The sequence below is a fragment of the Sinocyclocheilus anshuiensis genome, unplaced genomic scaffold, assembly GCF_001515605.1.
Source record: "Sinocyclocheilus anshuiensis isolate Anshui unplaced genomic scaffold, SAMN03320099.WGS_v1.1 scaffold631, whole genome shotgun sequence".
NCBI classification, from domain to species: Eukaryota; Metazoa; Chordata; class Actinopteri; order Cypriniformes; family Cyprinidae; genus Sinocyclocheilus; species Sinocyclocheilus anshuiensis.
In genome coordinates, this window is record NW_015548268.1 from 1,509,477 (window position 1) to 1,520,132 (window position 10,656).

At 41.5% G+C, this 10,656-nt stretch overlaps 1 long non-coding RNA gene and 1 pseudogene across 1 annotated transcript in view; one reads left to right on the forward strand and one right to left on the reverse strand.

Annotated features, from left to right (window-relative positions):
- LOC107655708 (uncharacterized) overlaps window positions 1-2,771 on the reverse strand; it is a 19,916-nt gene extending 17,145 nt beyond the window's left edge. The window contains exon 1 of the long non-coding RNA XR_001630475.1: window positions 2,626-2,771. This is a non-coding gene — a long non-coding RNA (uncharacterized LOC107655708). The remainder of the gene's footprint in view (window positions 1-2,625) is intronic.
- Window positions 2,772-7,855: 5,084 nt separating this feature from the next.
- LOC107655693 (E3 ubiquitin/ISG15 ligase TRIM25-like) lies at window positions 7,856-10,231 on the forward strand (annotated as a pseudogene).
- The last annotated feature ends 425 nt before the right edge of the window (window positions 10,232-10,656 follow it).

The window sequence follows — 10,656 nt, forward strand, 5'->3', positions numbered from 1 at the left end:
TCACTCACTCTCTTTCTCTCTCTTACACACACTCACTCTCTCTCTCTCTTACACACACACACACACAAACACACACTCTCTTTCTCTCTCTCACACACTCTCGCTCTCTCTCTCACACACTCACTCTCTCTCTCTCTCTCACACACACTCTCTCGCTCTCTCTCACACACACTCACTCTCTATCTCTCTCACACACACACACTCACTCTCTCTCTCTCTTACACACACACACACACACACACTCTCTTTCTCTCTCTCTCACACACACTCACTCTCTATCTCTCTCACACACACACACTCACTCTCTCTCTCTCTTACACACACACACACACACACACTCTCTTTCTCTCTCTCTCACACACACTCACTCTCTATCTCTCTCACACACACACACTCACTCTCTCTCTCTCTTACACACACACACAAACACACACTCTCTTTCTCTCTCACACACACTCACTCACTCTCTCGCACACACACACTCTCTCGCTCTCTCTCACACACACTCACTCTCTATCTCTCTCACACACACTCACTCGCTATCTCTCTCACACACACACACACACTCACACTCTCTTACACACACACACACTCACACTCTCACACTCTCTCGCTCTCTCTCATACACTCACTATCTCTCACACACACACACACTCACTCTCTTACACACACACTCACTCTTTCTCACACACACACACACACACACACACACACACACTCACTCACTCTTTCTCTCTCTAATACACACACACTCACTCTCTCGCTCTCTCACACACACACTCTCTCGCACTCTCTCAAACACACACTCACTTTTTCTCTCTCTCACACACACACACACACACACACACTCTCTCTCTCTCTCTCTCACACACACACACACTCACTCTCTCTCTCTCTCTCTCTCTCTCACACACACACACACTCACTCTCTCTCTCTCTCTCTCTCTCTCACACACACACACACTCACTCTCTCTCTCTCTCTCTCTCTCTCACACACACACACACTCACTCTCTCTCTCTCTCTCTCTCTCTCACACACACACACACTCACTCTCTCTCTCTCTCTCTCTCTCTCACACACACACACACTCACTCTCTCTCTCTCTCTCTCTCTCTCACACACACACACACTCACTCTCTCTCTCTCTCTCTCTCTCTCACACACACACACACTCACTCTCTCTCTCTCTCTCTCTCTCTCACACACACACACACTCACTCTCTCTCTCTCTCTCTCTCTCTCACACACACACACACTCACTCTCTCTCTCTCTCTCTCTCTCTCACACACACACACACTCACTCTCTCTCTCTCTCTCTCTCTCTCACACACACACACACTCACTCTCTCTCTCTCTCTCTCTCTCTCACACACACACACACTCACTCTCTCTCTCTCTCTCTCTCTCTCACACACACACACACTCACTCTCTCTCTCTCTCTCTCTCTCTCACACACACACACACTCACTCTCTCTCTCTCTCTCTCTCTCTCACACACACACACACTCACTCTCTCTCTCTCTCTCTCTCTCTCACACACACACACACTCACTCTCTCTCTCTCTCTCTCTCTCTCACACACACACACACTCACTCTCTCTCTCTCTCTCTCTCTCTCACACACACACACACTCACTCTCTCTCTCTCTCTCTCTCTCTCACACACACACACACACACACACACACACACACTTCCTACATCTCCCAGATCACAACAAACTGATGACAAACTCAAAAAAGATGGATGATTAGGAAACCAAAAAACCAAGCCAACACAAGGCAAACGCTGACCGGCTGCCCTAAACGAACCAGTACTCTATTCATATGCAGCCGAACTAAATTACTTTCTTTTGTATTTATTCAGACGTGTCTGAGAGCTCCAGAAGAGCACAGCAGAAACTCTTCATGCACAATCACACAAACTCTCTTACTGCCGCAAGATTATACACTTATACCATATCTAACACAATTATAAAAGGAAAAAGAGAGAAACTTTTAATTATATGACAACGATGATATACATTCATGTTTTCGGTCAAATTGTATTAATGCAATATTTATATAAACTCTATTAAGGTCTGGGAATGGATTTTCCTGCTTGTGAACATGATGTAATACAGTACAAATAATACAGGGAAAATTGCACAAATACTTCGGCAGCATCTGCTGAAAGATGGTTTTATATAGTAAATGTAAAGTTTCTGACTCGTTTTAACTGTCTATCTATCAGGTGTGAGTTTGAAATTATTCCAAGAGATTAAATATCTTGTAAAGTTCATCAGATATGAGCTTTGATCAGGATCTGTCCCTCATGCGCGCAGTTTAGCACAAACAGCAGAGGAGCGAGGACTCTCCATTAGCTATGAGCAGCAGCTCAGCAATAAACAACTTACATGTCAGCCCCCATTTAACAAAGACACCGATTATTACATAAAACACGACCCTAATAATGAGTAGACTTACACTAACATCAGCACACAGTTTCGTAGTTTAAGCAGCCCTGATGTGAAGGCTTCTCGTGTTATCATGAGCTATTTTACCGTGCTGTTCTGACGGGTAAAGCGGCCTTACACCACTGCCCAGCTCGAGCGCGGATCGCACTGCAGCACAGCCATCTTTACCTGGATCTGCGCTGTCAGAAGCGGCTCGGTTCCGTGCCTCCGGTACGCGCGGCTGCTGCAGCTCCGTGATCCCGAATCGACCGCCTGCGCTTCCGTCAGTCAGAGACTCAGGACGCCGCCATCTTCCTTCTGCCACCAGCGGCGGCTGTCAGCTGACCGCTCAGACCGGAAGCGCGGCGTTAAAGAGACAAACGTACATTTATGACGTCAGATTTAAATTAGCCCTAAATCTATCGACAGATTTAGCCTGCTTCACACATTTCAAAAAGCCCATGACATGTATATATACAGGGCCATGCATCTATCTATCTATCTATCTATCTATCTATCTATCTATCTATCATCAGTCAGTCTATATATACATGGCCCTTTAATTTGAATTCTATTTTATTTAATTTTATATCTTAACTATTGCACCCATATTTTGATTTATGTTTTTGTAGCATTTGGACCAATCAGACACACAATTATTCATTAGATTAACAAACATTCACAGACCCCTCACCCAATAAACATGCTGGTCATATAAAGTGATTTTGCAGACAAAGCAAAGGGAAATCAGGTCAGGGAGCCACAAATGATGATGTGACTCTATGAATGTAATCAATAAAAACTGGCATTGGTGATCAATCACACACGACTGCACACCGTCACACAACTCCAACCTCTTCATTAAGTTTGCGGATGACACGACTGTAGTGGGTCTCATTAGCAACAGAGATGAGACAAACTATAGGAGCGAGTTGAGCCGCCTGGCCGGGTGGTGCAGTGACAACAATCTCTCTCTGAATGTGGAGAAGACGAAGGAGATTGTTGTTGACTTCAGGAGAGTGCGCACTCAGCATGCTCCTCTGACCGTCAATGGTGCGACTGTGGAGAGGGTGAGCAGCACCAAGTTCCTGGGTGTGCACATCACAGAGGATCTCTCCTGGGCTGACAACACCACAGCACTGGCCAAGAAAGCACAGCAGCGTCTCTACTTCCTCCGCAAACTGAGAAGAGCCAGAGCCCCGGCCCCCATCATGTACACCTTCTACAGAGGCACCATCGAGAGCATTCGGACGAGCTGCATCACTGTGTGGTATGGTCCCTGCAACGCATCCTGCCGCAAGACACTTCAGCGCATAGTGAGAGTTCAACTACCTCTTCTGACAGTTTAAATAAAGAACTGCTCTCTGAGCTTCTTGTTACTTTAATCAAAATAAGCTCTTTTGCACTACAATCATTATATCTGCACTGTTGTTTACTTCACTGGTTTGCACTCTATCTGCCATGTGCCGTGTGCTGCTTTATTTTAAATTTTTTTTACATGACCTTATTTGTATATTTGTATAGTTGTATTTTATATTTAATCTGTATATCTGTATTTATGTTCTACTGTTAGTGTTATCTGTATGCACCAAGGGTCTGAGAGTAACGCAATTTCAATTCTCTGTGTGTATGTGCTGTACATGTGGAAGAATTGACAATAAAGCAGACTTGACTTGACAGTGCATGGCTTTGATCAGATTACTTTTCCCTCCACATCAAAGACTTCCTACATAGAACAAACAAGTGTGTTCTCAGTCTCTTCCACTGTGCATGAGCTTTAGAGATGGAGGTCTGCTGAAGATCAGATTCTTTTAGCTGAAGTCCTTCTCTTGTGATTCTGGCATCTGTTACACGAGTAGCAGAAATGCAGTCTGATTAGATTTGATTGTGGATTTCCTTGTACCTCACTACTGCGGTTTCATCTAATTGTGCAGCTCTTTCTACATGTTTTTTGACATGTTCTATATCTAAAGTTTGCCTTTACATGTGAATGGCAGCAATCGACATGGATTTGGTGATTTATTTATTTTTTTCTAATGCAACATTGCAGATTTTTTCCACGGCTGGATTTTCCATTCATAATCAAAAGCAGATGACTGAGCCGATGGACTCTTGTTTTCTCTGAGATGGAGCTGGACACATTAAAGGCTCCTCTGCTGATCTGAAGCCATGCAGATGAGCATAAACACAGCATGATGTTCAATATTACTGAAACCAGCGATCATAAGCTCTAAACTGAAGTCATGTATGGACATGTTGTTTGTCTTACATCTACTGGAACAGAACGTTGTATCATTGTCTGGATTATTATTGGCTTATTAATGTCAAAAACATGGGGAGGCCAGTGATGAAGATTGATTTTATTTTATTTTTTATTATTATTTTTAAAATGTTATTATTATTATTATGGCTATAATTATTTTACCTAAAAAATTAAAACCTAAGATGCATTTGCTCATTTTTTCTATTGATCCCCTGCACTTTAGTGAAGGAAACATATTTTTATTTGTTTTCACAATTAATTTATGGTTAGTTTATTTAATTTTTGTACATGGACAATTCACAATACCTGCACGAAAAAATAATTAGCTAAAATAAACAAAAAGAGTTCCTCAGTGACTGTTCAAATATCAGATATCACACACACACACACACACACACACACACACACACACTCTCTCTCTCTCTCACACACACACACACATTAGTTGTGTCACATATAGTTACTTACATTACACTTTATTTCACTTTACTACAAATGTCTATAAATGTGTATGTTTTTGTTAACTATGGCCATTAGGCTACGCATCTTCTTCTCTCTCCTTCTCTATCTCTGAATCTACAGTTCTAGATTTGTGAGGATATGGATTGTTTTCTTTGTCCACGTGTTTCCCAATAAATGTTACTATCTAATTAGCCTCAAAGTGACTCAAAGGTGTGACCCTATCTGTCATATATCTGTAGATCACATTACGATCGACCCATCGGATTAATGCTGCCATCATTAGAACTTATCATTAGAAAAAGCTTCTAGATCATATGTGTAGACCTTTAGCTGATTATATGTCAAAGTATTTATTTATGTATGTGTTTGCATGCCTATAATTGTTCATTTCTTTGTTAGTCTTCAGTAAACTCTTTAGATTGATTTTAGCTTTGAGCGTTATTTGAATATATGACAGGTACTGTACAACTAAATAGTGTATGATTATGAAGTGAACTCTGCAGTCAAAGAATTATTATGATGAATGTCACTCAATAATCATACTGTACATGTTTCACACAAGCTGAATCATGTAAATAATTCTGTTCAATCAGACAGTATGTAAAATAAAGGATTCGCTAAATAGAGTAACAAACACAAAATCATTGTATGATCTCTTAAAGTATAAGCCAAGAAATACAAACCATAATAATGGTAAAGTACGTTTCTGCTTAGAAAAGACAATGAAAATGTTCCTCTGTCAAAATAATGTCTCCATGCACTGAGAAAGCGATCCAGGTGAAATCAGCGAGACATGGTGATGATTGACAGAATATTTTGAAATGAAACATAAATTAAAATTAAACTAATGCTTAAATCCTTTAAATCATTCTAATATATTAAAATCATTCATTTAACAGTGTGTCACGGTAGCATCTGGTTTCATCATTCAGATAACAACATCAGCAATTCAAATAAGATATCATTCATATTCATATACATATAAGAAGAAGGCAACTGATCACTAGGTCTGTCCTTGACTAAAGTTTTGTTTTGTTGAACATCAAGCCCTGTGACAGATCCGTGATCTGCTGCCAGTGAAGAGCAAGCCTGAGGAACTCACCTGGACTGCAGGTACAGGGGAAACATCTGTCCGTCTGCTGGACATGAAGCCTGATGAAGAGAACTGAAGAGAAGAGAAGGGTCACGTTATGAAGCATCTGATCCAGAGCTCTAGCATGTGCTGCCTGTTATCCTAATGAAGTTACTGAGCCTCTACAGCCGGAGAAAGACCGCTTCTTCACGCTTCTCCAGGCCCAAAACAAAACCCACATTCACAACAGCCTCCTAGTGAACTTCAAGCTCTGTGATCTTTTATTACACTCATGTGGAGTCAAACCAGATAGTTTCACAATCACTTTGCCATCTAAAAATACTGAAGCAAGACTTTGAGTTACAGAGGAAATTAACAAAGTGATATGATCATTATTTGGTCTCTAACCCTAAGCACTCGCTTCTCTTACAGTTCACAACATACTCTTCACAAGCAGCCTGTTCTGTAACTACATTCTAATAAAGCTTTTACAGAACTCGTAAAATGACTTCTCATCTATCAAACATTTCTGTCTCAGACTTAAGAACTACAGTTCTGCATTAATAATATAATTCCTTCATGAAGAGACGGCGAGTCTGTAGGTCAAAGCAGGCCTCATTCATCCAGATGCTTCCTTCACTCTGGGCTGAGATCTGTCCTCTGCTGTCTGTCCAAACCTGCTTTCTGCGTCAGTACCCACAGAACACATGCATCTGCCTCCAGCAGGGGGCGCTCCACAGCTCACAAACATCACAGTAAGTTTGATTTCAAATCTTCATCTCAGTCAGGGTTAATGAAAAGGATTCTTCTGTACTGTATCCAAATTATTTTTCAAGGCGGAAGCAAGCCGTTTTCTGTGAATGTGCGAGACTTCTGGTTCATTAGCCGCCCATTTTTGCTGCGGCGCCCGGGGAGCAGTTGGGGTTTCGGTGCCTTGCTCAAGGGCACCTCAGTCGTGGTATTGAAGTATTGAAGAGCGAGAAGAATAAGTCCAGTAAACGGGAAAACTGTTTGTACTACAAACCAGTGTGTTCAGAATTAAGATAATACGTTACAATAATGTGGTAAGAAACGCCAGTTTGCAATCCCTTACCAAAAAGTAGTATACTTTTAACGTTCAAGTATATATTTAAGTATACTTTATGTAGTAAGTATACAAATATCAGTGTACTAGTAGTATACTTGTAAGTGTACTGTTTCAATTTTAAGTATATTTCTGAGGAGTACATAACAAGTAAACAAAGTATACTTTCCTATTTTTAGTTTAAAAGAAGTATACTAAAAGCACACTTGAATAAACTTCTTTTTCGTAAGGGATATCAAGCAGCAAAACAAGCTGTTAAATTTACAAATGGCTGCGCCCACTCTTACAGGAAAAATTAGGTGGATAAAACACAATGAAAGTAGAGCAGTACTTATTTTTATTAATTAATATGTGACTTCATGTCTTGATAAATCTCGTCTGAGATACCACGTAACTAATGTTAATAAATATTAATTCTGATCTTGAATGTCTTTTATGGCACAAAACCAGGAACTATGTCACAGTTTCTGATAAGAGAAAGTGAAAGAGAAGTGCTTTTGACGGTTACTCTGTCTCTCTTTCAACAAACCGGTGCACGATGGCAGAAGCCAGTATTCTAGTGGCTCAGGATGAGTTCATGTGTTCAGTGTGTCTGGATCTGCTGAAGGATCCAGTGAGCATCCAGTGTGGACACAGTTACTGTAAGAGCTGCATCACAGACTGCTGGGATCAGGAGGACCAGAAGAGAGTCTACAGCTGCCCTCAGTGCAGACAGACCTTCGGTCCCAGGCCTGCTTTAGCTAGAAACACCATGCTGGCTGAAGTGGTGGAGAAACTGAAGAAGACCAGACTCCAAGCTGCTGATTGTTTCTCTGGATCTGGAGACGTGGAGTGTGACGTCTGCACTGGGAGCAAGCACAAAGCTGTCAAGTCCTGTCTGCTGTGTCTGAACTCTTACTGTCAGAATCACCTGCAACAACATGAGAGTTTCTTTAGAGGTAAGAAACACAAATTGACTGATGCCAATGGACGACTACGAGAGATGATCTGCACAAGACATGAAGAACCGCTGAAGCTCTACTGCAGAACTGACCAGCGCTGCATCTGTTATCTGTGTTTGATGGATGAACACAAGAACCATGAAACTGTGACAGCGGAAGCAGAGAGGACAGAGAAGCAGGTATGAGCTCAATGAGATTAAAACAGTTCAGCTCAGTCGAGCAGCATTCAGACTCCTGATAACAGCACTGCATCTTTGGACTGTTTTTATCAGTCTGCTTACAGTCCTCTACAATCTGAGTAAATCACTAACACATGCGACCACATTTCATGCTACTAAATAATGTCTGTCTCAGCCACTGGCTAGTGTTTGAGAGGAAAGGATGCATATTGCATAAGTTATCAGGGCACGGAACAAAATGTCAATAAAGTGAGAATAAAGCAACTGTACCACAGACAGCTGTGTTTTTATTCCCTCTGATATCAATGGATTTCCAGCGTTCTCTCTGGTGTTCTGTGACTCTATGACCATAACCCTAAACCTTCAACACACGCAGCACAAAATATCAACATTTATAGACGGGAATCATGAAATACATGCTACAGATCCACACATCATATATATATAAGTGAAGTGAAGTGACATGTGGCCAAGTATGGTGACCCATACTCGGAATTAGTGCTCTGCATTTTACCCATCCCAAAGTGCACACATACAGCAGTGCACACACACACATCGTGAACACACACCCGGAGCAGTGGGCAGCCATTATGCTGCGGCGCCCGGGGAGCAGTTGGGGTTCGGTGCCTTGCTCAAGGGCACCTCAGTGGTGGTATTGAAGTTGGAATAGAGCGCTGTACATTCACTCCCCCCACCTACAATCCCTGCCGGTACGAGACCTTTGGGTTACGAGTCCGACTCTCTAACCATTAGGCCACAACTTCCCCTAATATATATATATATATATATATATATATACAGTTAAGGTATCTGCAACTTAGATGACGATGATTATGATGATAATTATTATTATTATTATCTTTGGGGTGAAGAGTGGGACAATCCAGTGTGTTCATGACTTCTTCCACCCGTAGCGGTAATTCTGCTCGTTCCCTTCAGCATATCGGCTCAAATGCACAAGCAATTGGACTTATTATGGGCTCAACAGTCCTTTCAAGCTTGTCTTCCTCCATTTCAAAACAAGCGTGTGCTCAAAAAGTAAAGAAATGCTTATATTACCAACCCCGTGACGTCACATGCTGTGGTACTGCAAAAGCTGTAACAAAACATAATTTTTTCTTTAAAATGGTTACATTAATTGTGTTTGTTATATATTTTTGTATTAAAGTGGAAATCAGTTTACTAAATAATGTAAACTTGACTGACTGCTTCACTTCCACTTTAAGTTGTTAAAGCTGTTTTTTGCTCCTTCGCCAGTGTTCCGTGTTTTTGGATGATCTTCTTTGTTTTGTTTGTGAATAAAAGTAATCTGCTGCATTTCGATCCACATCTCCTCTCCTCTCCTCACCTCGTGACACTATCACACATTGGCTCGTATAGTGGTGCTTTATTACATTTAATTAGTAGCCAGTGACTGAATGATGGTGGACTCAACAACGAGGATTTTATTACTGGGTTATGTAATATTGCTGATGTGTTTATTTGAATTTTGACAGAGGATTCTGAAGGAGACGCAGAAGATGTTCCAGCAGAGCATCCAGCAGAGAGAGAAAGATCTTCAGCAGCTGAGAGAGGCTGTGGAGTCTCAGAAGGTGAGTCTGGAGAAGAAGAGAAGTTTGTCTCCGTCTCAGTTCAGACTCACTGAAGCCTGAATCACTGTGTGTCCTAACAGCGCTCTGCACAGACAGCAGTGGAGGACAGTGAGAGGATCTTTACTGAGCTCATCCGCTCCATTGAGAGAAGCCGCTCTGAGCTGATACGGCTGATCAGAGATCAGGAAAAGACTGCAGTGAGTCGAGCCGAAGGACGACTGGAGCGACTGGAGCAGGAGATCAATGATCTGAGGAGGAGAGACGCTGAGCTGGAGCAGCTTTCACACACACAGGATCACATCCAGTTCCTGCAGGTAACACAGATCTGATGCGAAGAAAGACGCATGTGTTCTTTAAATGTGCCTGGAAAACCTTTATTTTTGTATTTGTTGTTGTTTTTTTAATTAAGTCAGCAATTTTGAACATTTGTTTTTTACAAAACTTTCATGCCCTCTGAATATTTTGTTGTATGAATATCTGAACATGCAACATGTCAAAAGAAAGAACAGAGCCTCTGCTAAAAACAAAAAGTTTATTCTAGCTTCATGCATTTTTTAATCAGCACTTGAATGTGGGTAAGTTTCATCAAAAAGCAACATTTTGAACAAAAAGCTGAGAAAATTGTTC